The sequence below is a fragment of the Sceloporus undulatus genome, unplaced genomic scaffold, assembly GCF_019175285.1.
Source record: "Sceloporus undulatus isolate JIND9_A2432 ecotype Alabama unplaced genomic scaffold, SceUnd_v1.1 scaffold_12, whole genome shotgun sequence".
Classification (NCBI taxonomy): Eukaryota; Metazoa; Chordata; class Lepidosauria; order Squamata; family Phrynosomatidae; genus Sceloporus; species Sceloporus undulatus.
This window is the reverse complement of record NW_024802934.1, coordinates 1,479,656-1,492,139: the sequence shown is the minus strand read 5'-3', so window position 1 is coordinate 1,492,139 and position 12,484 is coordinate 1,479,656.

Below are 12,484 nucleotides of genomic sequence, written 5' to 3'. Positions count from 1 at the left end.
GGGTGCTCAACCTGAGGATAATGGAGCAGAGGACAGAATAGGGGAAATTCAGCACAGAATAAGTAAAGAGATAGTAGAGGAATACCTTGTTAATCTAAATGAATTTATGTCTCCAGGACCAGATGAACTACATCCAAGCATATTAAAAGAACTGGCAAATGTAATATTGGAGCCATTGGCAATAAACTTTGAAAACTCCTGGCGAACAGGAGAAGTGCCACCAGACAGGAGGAGGGTGAACGTTGTCCCCATCTTCAAAAAGGGGAAAAAAGAGGATCCCAATAATTATCGTCCAGTTAGTCTGGCATCAATACCAGGAATGATTCTGGAGCAGATCATTAAACAGAGAGTCTGTGAACATTTAGAAGGCAATGCCATAATCACAAAAATGTCAACACGGGTTTCAGAGAAACAAGTCGTGCCAGACAAATCTAATCTCTTTTTTTGATAAAATTACGAGCTTGGTAGATGAAGGGAATACTGTGGATATAGTATATCTTGATTTCAGTAAATCTTTTGACAGGGTTCCCCATGACATTCTTGCAAACAAGCTTGTAAAATGTGGGCTAGACAAGGCAACTGTTACATGGATTTGTAATTAGTTGACTGGTTGAACCCAAAGGGTGCTCAACAATGGCTCCTTTTCATCCTGGAGAGAAGTGACCAGTGGGGCCCCATAGGGCTCTGTCTTGGGCCCAGTGCTATTCAAAATCTTTATCAATGACTTGGAAGACATAATCAGGGGCATACTTATCAAATTTGCAGATGACACCAAACTAGGAGGGGTAGCTAATACCACAGAGGACAAGATCAAAATTCAAAATGACCTTACTATCAGCTGCTCTGAGGGCCTTTAGGGCTGAAGGGCAGGGTATAAATACCATAAATAAATAAATAAATAAATAAATAAACGATTAGAAAGCTAGGCCAAAGCTAACAAAATGAACTTCAACACAGAGAAATGTAAGGTGCAATCACTTAGGGCAGAAAAATGAAATGCACAGATATAGGATGGGTGACACCTGGCTGAACAAGACTACATGTGAAAGGGATCTGGGAGTCCAAGTAGACCACAAGTTGAACATGAGTCAACAGTGCGATGCGGCAGCTAAAAAGGCCAATGCAATTTTAGGCTGCATCAATAGAAGTATAGTGTCTAGATCAAGGGAAGTAATAGTGCCACTGTATTCTGCTCTGATCAGGCCCCACCTGGAATATTGTGTCCAGTTCTGGGCACCACAATTCAAAAAGGACATTGAGAAACTGGAGCGTGTCCAAAGGAGGGCGACTAAAATGGTGAAAGGTCTGGAAACCTTGCCCTATGAGGAACGCCTTAGGGAGCTGGGGATGTTTAGCCTGGAGAAAAGAAGGTTACGAGGTGATATGATAGCCCTGTTTAAATATTTGAAAGGATGTCATATTGAGGAAGGAGCAAGCTTGTTTTTTACTGCTCCAGAGAACAGGACCCGGAACAATGGATGCAAGCTACAGGAAAAGAGATTCCACCTCAACATTAGGAAAAACTACCTGACAGTAAGGGCTGTTCAACAGTGGAACACACTCCCTCTGAGTGTAGTGGAGTCTCCTTCCTTAGAGGTCTTTAAACAGAGCCTGGATGGCCATCTGTCAGGGATGCTTTGATTTAGAGTTCCTGCATGGCAGGGGCTTGGCCCTTGTGGTCTCTTCCAACTCTATGATTCTATGATTCTAAAGAAACAGTGGTCCACACCCTAAACCCCTGGCATGGATTTACCTGGAAACAGTTGCTGGGCTTATGAAGTACATACCATTGTAAATTCCTACACTGCCCTGGAACAATATTACATGAAATATTTAAAATCCAGTGAAACAAATGTTGTTCTTCTTATCTGAGGGACTGAAGGTTCATGGCCATTTGAAGTATCTAAATGAAGGTCCTTTTAGTTCAATGAGAAGCCAGCATAGTGCCGTGGTTTGAGACTATGGCGGGTTACAGACTGCCCATTTGGGGCGGCCTGCACCTGCCCCTTTCCCAGTGTATTGGGGCCTCAGCTGCCAGACCAGCAGCCTCCGAGGCCCCAATCCGCCGCTTTGCAGGCTGCGGGGAAGTAGCAAAAGGCCGCTTCCTCGCAGCCTGGAAAGGGGTGTCCTTGGGGCTTCAAGCCCCAAGGACACCCCGCGGCAGCAGGGAGGAGGAGAAAGGGGCCGCTTGGCTCCTTTCTCCCTTGCATCGCTGGGCGCGGCACGGTCGTGACGTATTGATGGCGGCGGCCGTGTGGAATGGCCGCCGCCATTTTGTGCGCACAGAGCACGTACTAGGGTTAGGGGGGTGCGGAAGCACCGCCCCTTCCTAACCCTAGTACACGCTCCACGCGTACTATATGGCCCGTTTGTAACGGGCCTCAGACTCTTCAGACCAGGGTTTGACATGGAAACCCATTGTATGATTGGACAAGTCATACTCTCACAACTTCAGAGGAAGGCAAAGGCAAATTTCCTCTAAACAACCTTGCCAAGAAAACCCCATGACACTTTGCCTTAGGGTCACCATAAATTGGAAACAACTTGAAGGCATACAACAACTAGTCTATCATCTTGGTCATCTGAGTTTTCCAAACCTGTAAATAATAGTATTGACCAGTACATAAGTTAACATCAATATTTCCATTAATACTCTCTTAAGTATTGGAATGTCAAGATATTGGTATTAACAGAATAAGCAGGTGGCTATATAAACCTTTTACTATTTATTACATAAATTTATCAGTAACATACATTTCTGCTCCCCTTGGGAAGGATTATTATACAGCACTGACATCAGTCTAGGCACATGACTACTACAGTCCGTCCTCGCCTTACGCGGGGGATCCGTTCCGGATCCCTCCGCGTAAGGCGAATTCCGCCTATGCTTGAGCCCCATTGGAAACAATGGGGCTCGTTTGCGGTGGCGCGGCGGCGCGGGCACGCGCGGGGCGCAACGGGCGAGCGTGCCCATTCAATTGAATGGGACGCGCCGCCCCTTCCGCCCTGTGCACGCCCCGTGGCTTGAGCGCATATGCTCAAGGCCGCGTATGGCACGCCCGCGTATGGCGCGGGTGCACTGTATTTCCTAACTTCTGTTAAGGAACTTAAAGATGTCTTAATAGGCAACTGTAGAGGAATGTATACATCTCTAAGAGGCTTTCTGTATGTTCATCTGTTGAGCAAGTTTATACATTTCAAACATATATTTAATAAACTGTAGCATTGTAATATATTTCACATATATTAGGACCAGAAAGCAGAACTGTTTCTGAAGACCAACCTTGTTCAGTTAGGGGCTGTACAGGCCACCCCTAAGTGGCAGCCTGCAGCCGCCCCTTTTAGCGCCAGGTCGGGGCTGTAGCAACTGCACACCGTGACCCTGATCTCTCCTTTCCACAGTGCAAAAAGGAGCTGCACATCCATATGGATGCCACCATCATGGCAACCTCCCATCCCCACGGGGGCTGCCATGATGAGACAAGCGTGGCGCTGTGTCTGTACTTCAGGATGCCGTGCTTGTGTCATAGATGCACCACAGTGTGCTAATGGCAAACTGATGGTGGCACCCACGTGTGCCAAAAAGAACCCGGGTTTTTTTTTTTTTTTGGTGCAAAGGGAGCCTGCACAGTTCAACTGCTGCGGGCTCCCTTGGGAGCAAAACCAGGCGGCTCCAGCCCGGCCTTTCGGAGCGGTCTGTCAAGCCCCATAATCTGTCTGCCATCACACATTGCTAATGAATTACACCTGGCTTTGTTCTTTCTTTTTCTATAACTTGCTGGGCTTCTTATTGTTTATCTTACTTTCATTTTCTATACTTGACTAGCTAGGCAAAAGGAGAACTGAATCTTACTATGTAAAACTGATCCCGTTAACCACTAAAACTGCACAGTTTCTTCAGCAGTGTGCAATCACCTTCACATTAACACATGTTAAGCATTATTAATCTACTTTAGGAATCCAACATATTACAGTATGCATTGTTGGGAATTTAAAAGGTTGAGCAGCTTCCCGACATTGGGCCATGCCTCCAGATAAACCTGTCACTGGGGAAGCAGACAGGCAAGAGGAGCAAATTGGATTTCCTGACACTGACCTTTGATAACAACAAAACAAGGCGTAACAAGGAATCATGACATATACTTTTAAAAAGAAACATGTTTATACTTTAATCCCAAATATATTCAAGAGCATAAACCTTGCTAAGAATATTGCCCTCTTCTTCTCTGTGCTACACTACAGTCTGAAAATATTCAGGAGCTAAATGATTTGCACCAGGTGTGGATGAAAAATTTGCACAAACTTTTTTGATGGGTTTATCTTCCTAAGCTGACATTCTAAATCCTCACTGAAATCACAAGAATCACCAGTGTGTGTAATCAATGAGTCAAACCTACTAAAATATCATGAATCTGGATGGAATCTTTCATCTTTTAGATGACTGGGAAAGGTTGATAATTTGGGGTTCAAAATTAATACTACCTTGCTCCTCTGCTGCTCACGTATGAATGAATATATCCTACATATTTAAATATATAAAATAACCGGTTTGAAAGTAAAAACACGAAATGGTGTTCAGATAAATGACAATCAGCCTAGACATGCACACATATGTATATATGTGCACGCACATACAGAAACACAGAGCAACCTACCCATATATATATATATATATAGGGTCATCTTACTAATATTTTTAAGCACTGTCTTAACAAATATGAGCCCCATACTGAAATGAAAACATAAAACTGGTAAGTTTGTGACTACAAAAACATATTTGTGCAATTCATGGAGAAGAGCTTAAATTATGCAAAAATATGACTTTACTCCTGATAAATCAATCATCTCTGATTTAAGACATTAAGGACTTCATGCAAAGCAATACCTATATGTTTATAAGGAAACCAGAGGAACAGTACTAAGGCTCTTTGCTGATCCTGCTTTCATTCCTTTTAATTTCATTCATTCATTATTCAGTTCATGTGTATATCCTAGTTCACAAATTGGTGTACATCAGTAAAACATAAAGTATACACAATATGAGAATATACCATACAAAAATCAAGATACACTAAGAGCTTCGAAATAGATGTCAGGTTGAACAAAACAAGGAAGCTTGCTTTAAAAAGTATGCTTTTTAACATATGTTGAAGACTAGGAATAGTTGGACCATTCCAAAGTTCTAATGGAGGGCATTCCACACATCTGGTGCCATTACATTAAATGACCTGATACAAATCTGAGATTTCCCTAGTTAGCCCAATTCTGCACACAAATGCTGCTCTGAAGATCCATAGAGCCAGCTAGACCAGAAACAGCCAAATCATCATGGCACAACAGGCCACTAGAACTGAATGTTTTTCTTCCTATTGGGGGGCAGGCATGATGGGGAGGGGAAGAGAGGAAAGGAAAAGGAGAGTGAAAACAGAATGGGGTAAGTATAAAAAATCATTATTTTTTTTAAAAAAAGAGGTTTTGGAGTAGGTTAGATCATGAAGACACAGAGACTAGTGCCTCACATCCAACTGGTAGCAAGCTGCCTACTCCTAGATTATTAGCATTACCTCAAAGTGCTTGAAATTTACTGGCATAAGTCTCTGAAGGGCTTTCTGCAAACAAAAACAAACAAACAAAAAGGAATGTTCTCAACTGACCAGTTGCTGTCAAGGAGCATGGAGCAAAGTGGGCTTCTTTACAAGTAGTTGTTGGGCTCACTGTAGATATGAGATAATTTTTTCTTACGTCCAGTGTGCTTAGCAAAAAAAGTCACTGTGAGCCTCTAAAGAATGTGCTCTCTATTCATAAGGGTCTGTGTTAATAACCCCCTGATTACTATGAACAACTCTGCTGGATCCTGTATAGCTACTTGAGAATCCAACTGAAGCAGCAAAATAAGTTATTTCCTACCCTCACTGCAATAAAATAGGTGTGTTTATATGCTCCAACATGTGCTGGAACAGTTTCACAGTAAGTTGTGCGCCTTTTCTTTGAGCCATTGCCCATCTTGTTTTATTGCTTGCAAACTCCCTGAAGTATGAGCCCAACACACAGTATGTGTTCAGTTTTTTTCGTACGCTGGCAACATTGTGGAAACGTTTATCAATTTAATTTTAAATGCTAGGATCTTATAAAAATGCAGCATTACACCAATGAAAAAATTGTCAATTTTGCTACTGGGGATATCTCTATTTACCATATATACTTGTCTATCAGTCTAAAAGACTATGCCCAAAAATTAACTCCTAAATCCCAGGTTGACTTATTTACGAGTCAGTATGGCAATATGATAGCAGCTTTTTCATATTTCCCCATGGAATGAGAGTTTCTTTTTCTCTTGAGCGAAGCAGAAAGAGTCCTGGGTTATTAATTGCTGTTAAACAAACAAACAGTCCTAGGGCCTAGTTTTCAACTTTGTGCATCACAGAATTCATAGAATCATAGAGTTGGAAGAGACCACAAGAGCCATCCAGTCCACCCCCCTGCCATGCAGGAAATCTCAATCAAAGCATCCCCAACAGATGGCCATTTAGTCTCTGTTTAAAGACCTCCAAGGAAGGAGACTCCACTACACTCTGAGGGAGTTTGTTGCACTGTTGAACAGCCCTTACTGTCAGGAAGTTCCTCATAATGTTGAGGTGGAATCTCTTTTCCTGTAGCTTGCATCCATTGCTCCCTGTCCTGTTCTCTGGAGCAGTAGAAAACCAGCTTGCTCCCTCCTCAATATGACATCCCTTCAAATATTTAATCAGGGCTATCATATCACCTCTTAACCTTCTCTTCTCCAGGCTAAACATCCCCAGCTCCCTAAATCATTCCTCATAGGGCAAGTTTTCCAGACCCTTCATCATTTTAGTCACCCTCCTTTGGACTTGATCCAGTTTCTCAATGTCCTTTTTGAATTGTGGTGCCCAGAACTGGACACAATATTCCAGGTGGAGCCTGACTAAAGAAATACACTCGTTCTTTTCCACTTTTTCAAAACAAAGATCAGAAGTCATGTTGTGGCTCTTCTTGTCATCATTTTGAAGAAAAAAATAAGAGAAATGAGTATTTGAGATGTGGTAGAGGGTATGAAAAGTACTGAGAGGATAGGGAGAAGCTTTTGGAGGGTTTATACACATTTGGGAGTGCTTTGGGTACAATTTTCCCCAAATTATGGCAAAATATTGTTTCAAATGTGGGTGGTCATGGGTTGGGGGGGACACTTCGAATATCACAAAAATGACTTCTAGGAACTGCATGCAAGCTACAGGTCATAATTTTCCCATGTCTGATATTTAGCAAGGGATAAGCAATATTTGTCTTTAGAGCCACAAATTTCAAACTGGCTTCAGGGCAGGATATGGAGTGGAGACAGCCATGGTCGCCTTAATCGATGATCCCTGTCTGGGCACAGACTGGAAGTGTAACCCTGTTAGTGCTCTTGGGCATCTCAGCGGCTTTCAATACCATCGATCATGGTATCCTTCTGGAACGCCTGAGGGAGTTGGGCATAGGGGGTACTGCGTTCCGGTGGCTCCGATCCTACCTCTAGGGCAGGTTCCAGATGGTGAGGCTGAGGGACAGTTGCTCTTCTAGTAATCTTTTTTGTACAAATGTTACTCATAAATCATAATTCTCATAAATCCCTGAATGTAATGGCAATAGTTGTGACATAAATAACTAGCAAAATTAAAATTATACCTTTAAATTACAATATTATATGCACAGTCCAAATGTATTTACATGTACATAGTTTCATGTGGTTAAAGTGAAAATTGGTAAGATGTGATTTTTAAAAAGAAAATATTTAAAGAATAAAAAACCTTTTTTTAAAAAAAAACCCTGGGGCCTCTCCTTTCTCTTCCCATTAAGCCTTGTCCAATTCTTCAGCATATTAAGGCACACAACCAAACACCACAGTCCATTTCTGCCAAAAGGCAGATGTTTGGGGAACAGTAGTGTCACTCCCTCTTAAGGTGTCAGTGGTGTGGCTCCCCCCCCCCACATCTCCTAGTGATGCCGCCTGCTCACAGGGTCTTTGAGGATGATGGCATTGTTGCACATCCATCAACAGGAATGGAGCAGACACTTCTCTGGCAGAACTTTATGACAAACCTTCCCATTCAAGGATTGGCTAAATCATAAAGCTACAGGAGCCATGACCCCTATTCAGCCTGGCAACCCTAGCTCATAGAGCAGAAGAGTTTGGGGATTACAGAAATTTCTTCAGAGCCAATTTGTGGCTGGCATTTTCATTTGAAAGAATTTAGGAGCAGGCGGAGGCAAGAGACCGTGTTCTGTTTTCATGCAAATACTTCTCTCTCTCTCTCTCTCTCTCTCTCTCTCTCTCTCAATTATGATTTCAGGTTGCTCTCAGCAGGATATGCTTCTGATACACATATTCAGTCCATTTAGAAATGTAGTCTATATGTGGAATGACAAAAGCAGTCCCAGGGAAATGAAATTTTATATATAAAAGAAAGCAGAGGCAATTTTCCAAGGACTTTACTTTGATATAAAAGCAAACATGTTTTGTGTTCTCTCTCTCACACACACGCATATTCCAGCATCTTGACACACGCTGCCAATCTGTCTCTTAGCTTTCCTCTTGTGACTTATTAAAAACAAAAAGGAAAAAACCCAACATTAATTCACCACACAGAGAATACTTGTAGAACCACAAGGTTAAAGGTCAACTCATAGATGAAAGCCTCAATAATAGCTCTGAAATCTTATGTGTAAACATGCTTTTTGCACAATCACAGAGGGGAGGCCAGCTAGGGGTGAGGGTGGGGAGATCACACCACAAAGCTTTATGCAGTATTGTACAGAGTTATAACTTGCCCATAGGAAGCTGTGCCATAAAAGCAATGAAGAGGAATGATACCCAAATACTCTCAATGAAAAAAAAATATGTGCCAGGCTGAATTTTCAACCTGTGAAGACTATATATATTTCCAGACTGCTCCAAAAACTGGAACATATGGAAGCTGAGAAAATAATTAAGGATGCCTGTAAGCACAGATGCAGCTTATTATAGTTGTCCCACATGTACCATGGCCTGGGAAAGTTGCTTTTTGGACTAAAACTCCCAACATTCCTCAGCCAGCATGGCCACTGGGAATGAAAATTTCCTTGAAAAGTTCAAACATTTCTTCCTCCCCCCCCCCCCCCCCCCAAAAAAAAGGAAAATGTAGGGCTGACAGAAATCCACGATCAGATTTCCTTTAGTTTTAAGATGTAGAAATTATCAGCTAGGTTCATCCCTGTCCATTCCACATTTGAAGAAGGGCCACAGCATCCAATCTATAATACAGTTGTGTGAAATATATTTAAGAGGGAAGAATACCTGAATTTAATTAATTTGATGGACAGATCTGAATTCTATAGAGAATATCTAGTTATCAGTCTGGATTTTGTTAGGGATATTTAGTAAATATAATAGCATAGCACTTTACATTTCTATACCACTTCATAGTGAACTGAGCATTCTCTAAGAGGTTTACAATGTGTTAACCAATTGCCCCCAACAACCTGGGTACTCATTTTACTGACCTACAAAAAGATGGAAGACTGAGTCAACCTGGAGCCCTGCGGGACTGAACTCAATGCTGTGGCTGCAGTACCAGCATTTAACCACTGCACCACCAGGACTCACAGTAGTAGAACAATGTTTAATAGTAAACCCTCATATTGTACCTCTTTCGAGAATTGAATATGTCTTTGGCTAAAATGGCAATGATTCACTTTAAGATTGTATAGTTCATCTTGACATCCAACACTGTCTATGGTCACACTGAAACTACTGTTGCAATCTGGATTGTAACTTCTAGATCAATGATTCTTAGTGTTTAATTCTCCAAATCTTTTAAAGTTCAACTTCCAGAATCCCAAGCATTGACCATATTGGTGGGGCCTTCAGGGAATGAATCCCAAATATCTGGAGGACCAAATTTTGAGATTTGTTGCTTTTGGTGGTAAGCAGAGGTGGGTGCATTCTAGAGGTCAAGAGTTCCCTCAGGACCAGGGCCTTCAAGGGGCCACACCAGCCTCCTCAGATGAAACAGGCAGTGACTAGAAAGACTCTTCTGCTTTCAAAGTAAAACAACTATTATTGGTTAAAAAATTAGATTCTTTTGCTAAAATAAAATGTGTGTAGGAGACAGAGACAGACAGACAGACAGACAGACAGACAGACACAAACACACACACACACACACACAGAGAGAGAGAGAGAGAGAGAGAGAGAGAGAGAGAGAACGAACTGAACTCCTTAGCAGCATAGGTGTTCTATTTGCAGATAGTTAAAATAATATTCCACTCCTCTGAGGAACTCAAGGCCCACAAGGCCTCAGGGGCCACATGAAGCCATGGTTAGCATAATTTTTGTCCCTGTTCTATTCCTGTTGCACTCTACAAATAGAAAGTAATAGGGTAGTAAAAATGAAATGCAGAAACATAGGATGGCTGATACCTGGCTTTATGGCAGTACATGCAAAATTGATCTAGGAGTCTTAGTGGACCACAGGCTGAACATGTGTCAGCAATGTGATGATACAGCTAAGAAAGCCTTTCCCAGAAAAGCTCAATCATTTCTCAAATAAAAAGAAAATGTAGGGCTGAGTGATCTGACAGAAATCCATGATTAGATTTCCTGTAGGCTGCAGTGGTAGAAGTATAGTGTCTAGATTGGGAGAAGTAATAGTACCACTCTATTCTGCTTTGATCAGAGAGAAAGGAAAGTGAATATATCCCTGATAGGGAGAACATGGATTTGGATGTTCCTTCATCACTGCACAAGAAATTTTCCAGTTACTTGGAGCTACTAGCTGTGTATTTAACTGGGCAATCCATCTCATTCTCTTCTGTACAGTTCAGCAGTTTTCTGCATAGTTCTCAGTTAAAGTCCTTTCCAATCATCCCATCTATCAAACACTTTTGATAATGTATCCTAAGTAAGAATGCCTTTAAGACAAGGTGCCTTAAGGCACAGGCTAGTGCCAATAGCTGTTCCTCAGAGGCACATTTAAATATATTAACTTGAAAGCATTTTCAGTCTGAGTTGCTTTGGTCATTTGGGAACAGGTGAAACTGTTTTTACCTCAAAACAGGTATATATCTTCAGAGAATCCTGTCTTTTTCCCATCACACTTTATTTTAAAAAAGATACAGGTGCATATAAAACAACTCTTCCCATTCAAAGAAAGTGTGAAAATCATTTCCCTCCTTTCAACACATGGAATACTTATTTCTTTGAAGATGATGTATCACAAAAGACTGGCAAGAGAGATCTTGAAAGGGGGAAAAACATCTAGAGGCATATATTTGTCCTGCTGAATGTGAGCTTGGGCTACTTTTCTGATTCTTTCCTTTTGGTTTATTCTGTATTGAACATTTGCTAGTGAATAGAGGAATGACAAATAACAATAAAATGAAGCAACACCATATTGATGCAAATGCTGCTTGTGTTCTTCAAGTGTTTCCATCTCACCTAGCAAAAATGCAAAAACTTGGTGGAAACAAGAGATTGCCAATATATTGTAATCCTGGATTGGATCAGAACTCCTTGTAGCTTCTTTTTTTGTAAAAACTGCTGAGGCAGAAGATGTGATTACAGACCCCAAGGTTCTTAAATATCCTGGGACTTCGATTTGAACATGTATGATTTAATTACTCTAAGCATCCTGACATATAACCAAATTCAGATAGGGTGGTTGTGTACAGTAGTACAGGGTCAAATTAGTGTCCTTGTGATGAAAGGGGGAAAAGTCTGTGTAGTTAGACGATCTTGTCACTATGAAAAAGTGCCATTATTTTCTATTTTATATCAGAATTGTTTTATTGCTTTAAACTGTTTCTATAAATGTAATCCCAATTCATATAAGTTTATCAGCCTTCTTTAACTTAAGCCCTCTTTAAACCTGGAGTAATCCTGAGTATTTCTACTTCTATTGGATGCATTATGGTTTACCTCTGTCTTTTTTATGGGATCCTGAAACCTCACCAACCATATGTTTTAAGATATTTGTGTGTATCCCTTTGGCAATAGGCAAAACAAACAGGATTTATATAAAAAACTAATTTTAGTAGGAGTGCTACCACTTTCCCTTGTTCTGTTATCCTCACATTCTTGCCTGAAAACAGGGTCAACCTGGCTGTTATAAAAATCCCTTTCAAAGACAGGACTTCAGCAGTTATTTTATACTGCCACTATTCCATAATTCCCTTTCCTTCCACTACCATAATTGCTTTGGTGAGGATATCACATTAAAACCCAATAATAGTGGATGTTTTGACAAACATCCACTCAGATGTATGCCACCCTGTATACATGCATATCACATTTGTTGTTGTTATCCACCTTTGAGTCGATCTCAACTCATGGCAACCCTATAGGTGAGACATCTCCAAAACTCTCTATTCTCCACTGCTCTGCTCAGGCCTTGTAAATTCATACAAATGACCTACCATACTTAATAGAGCCTATCAAGCGAGCATGCAG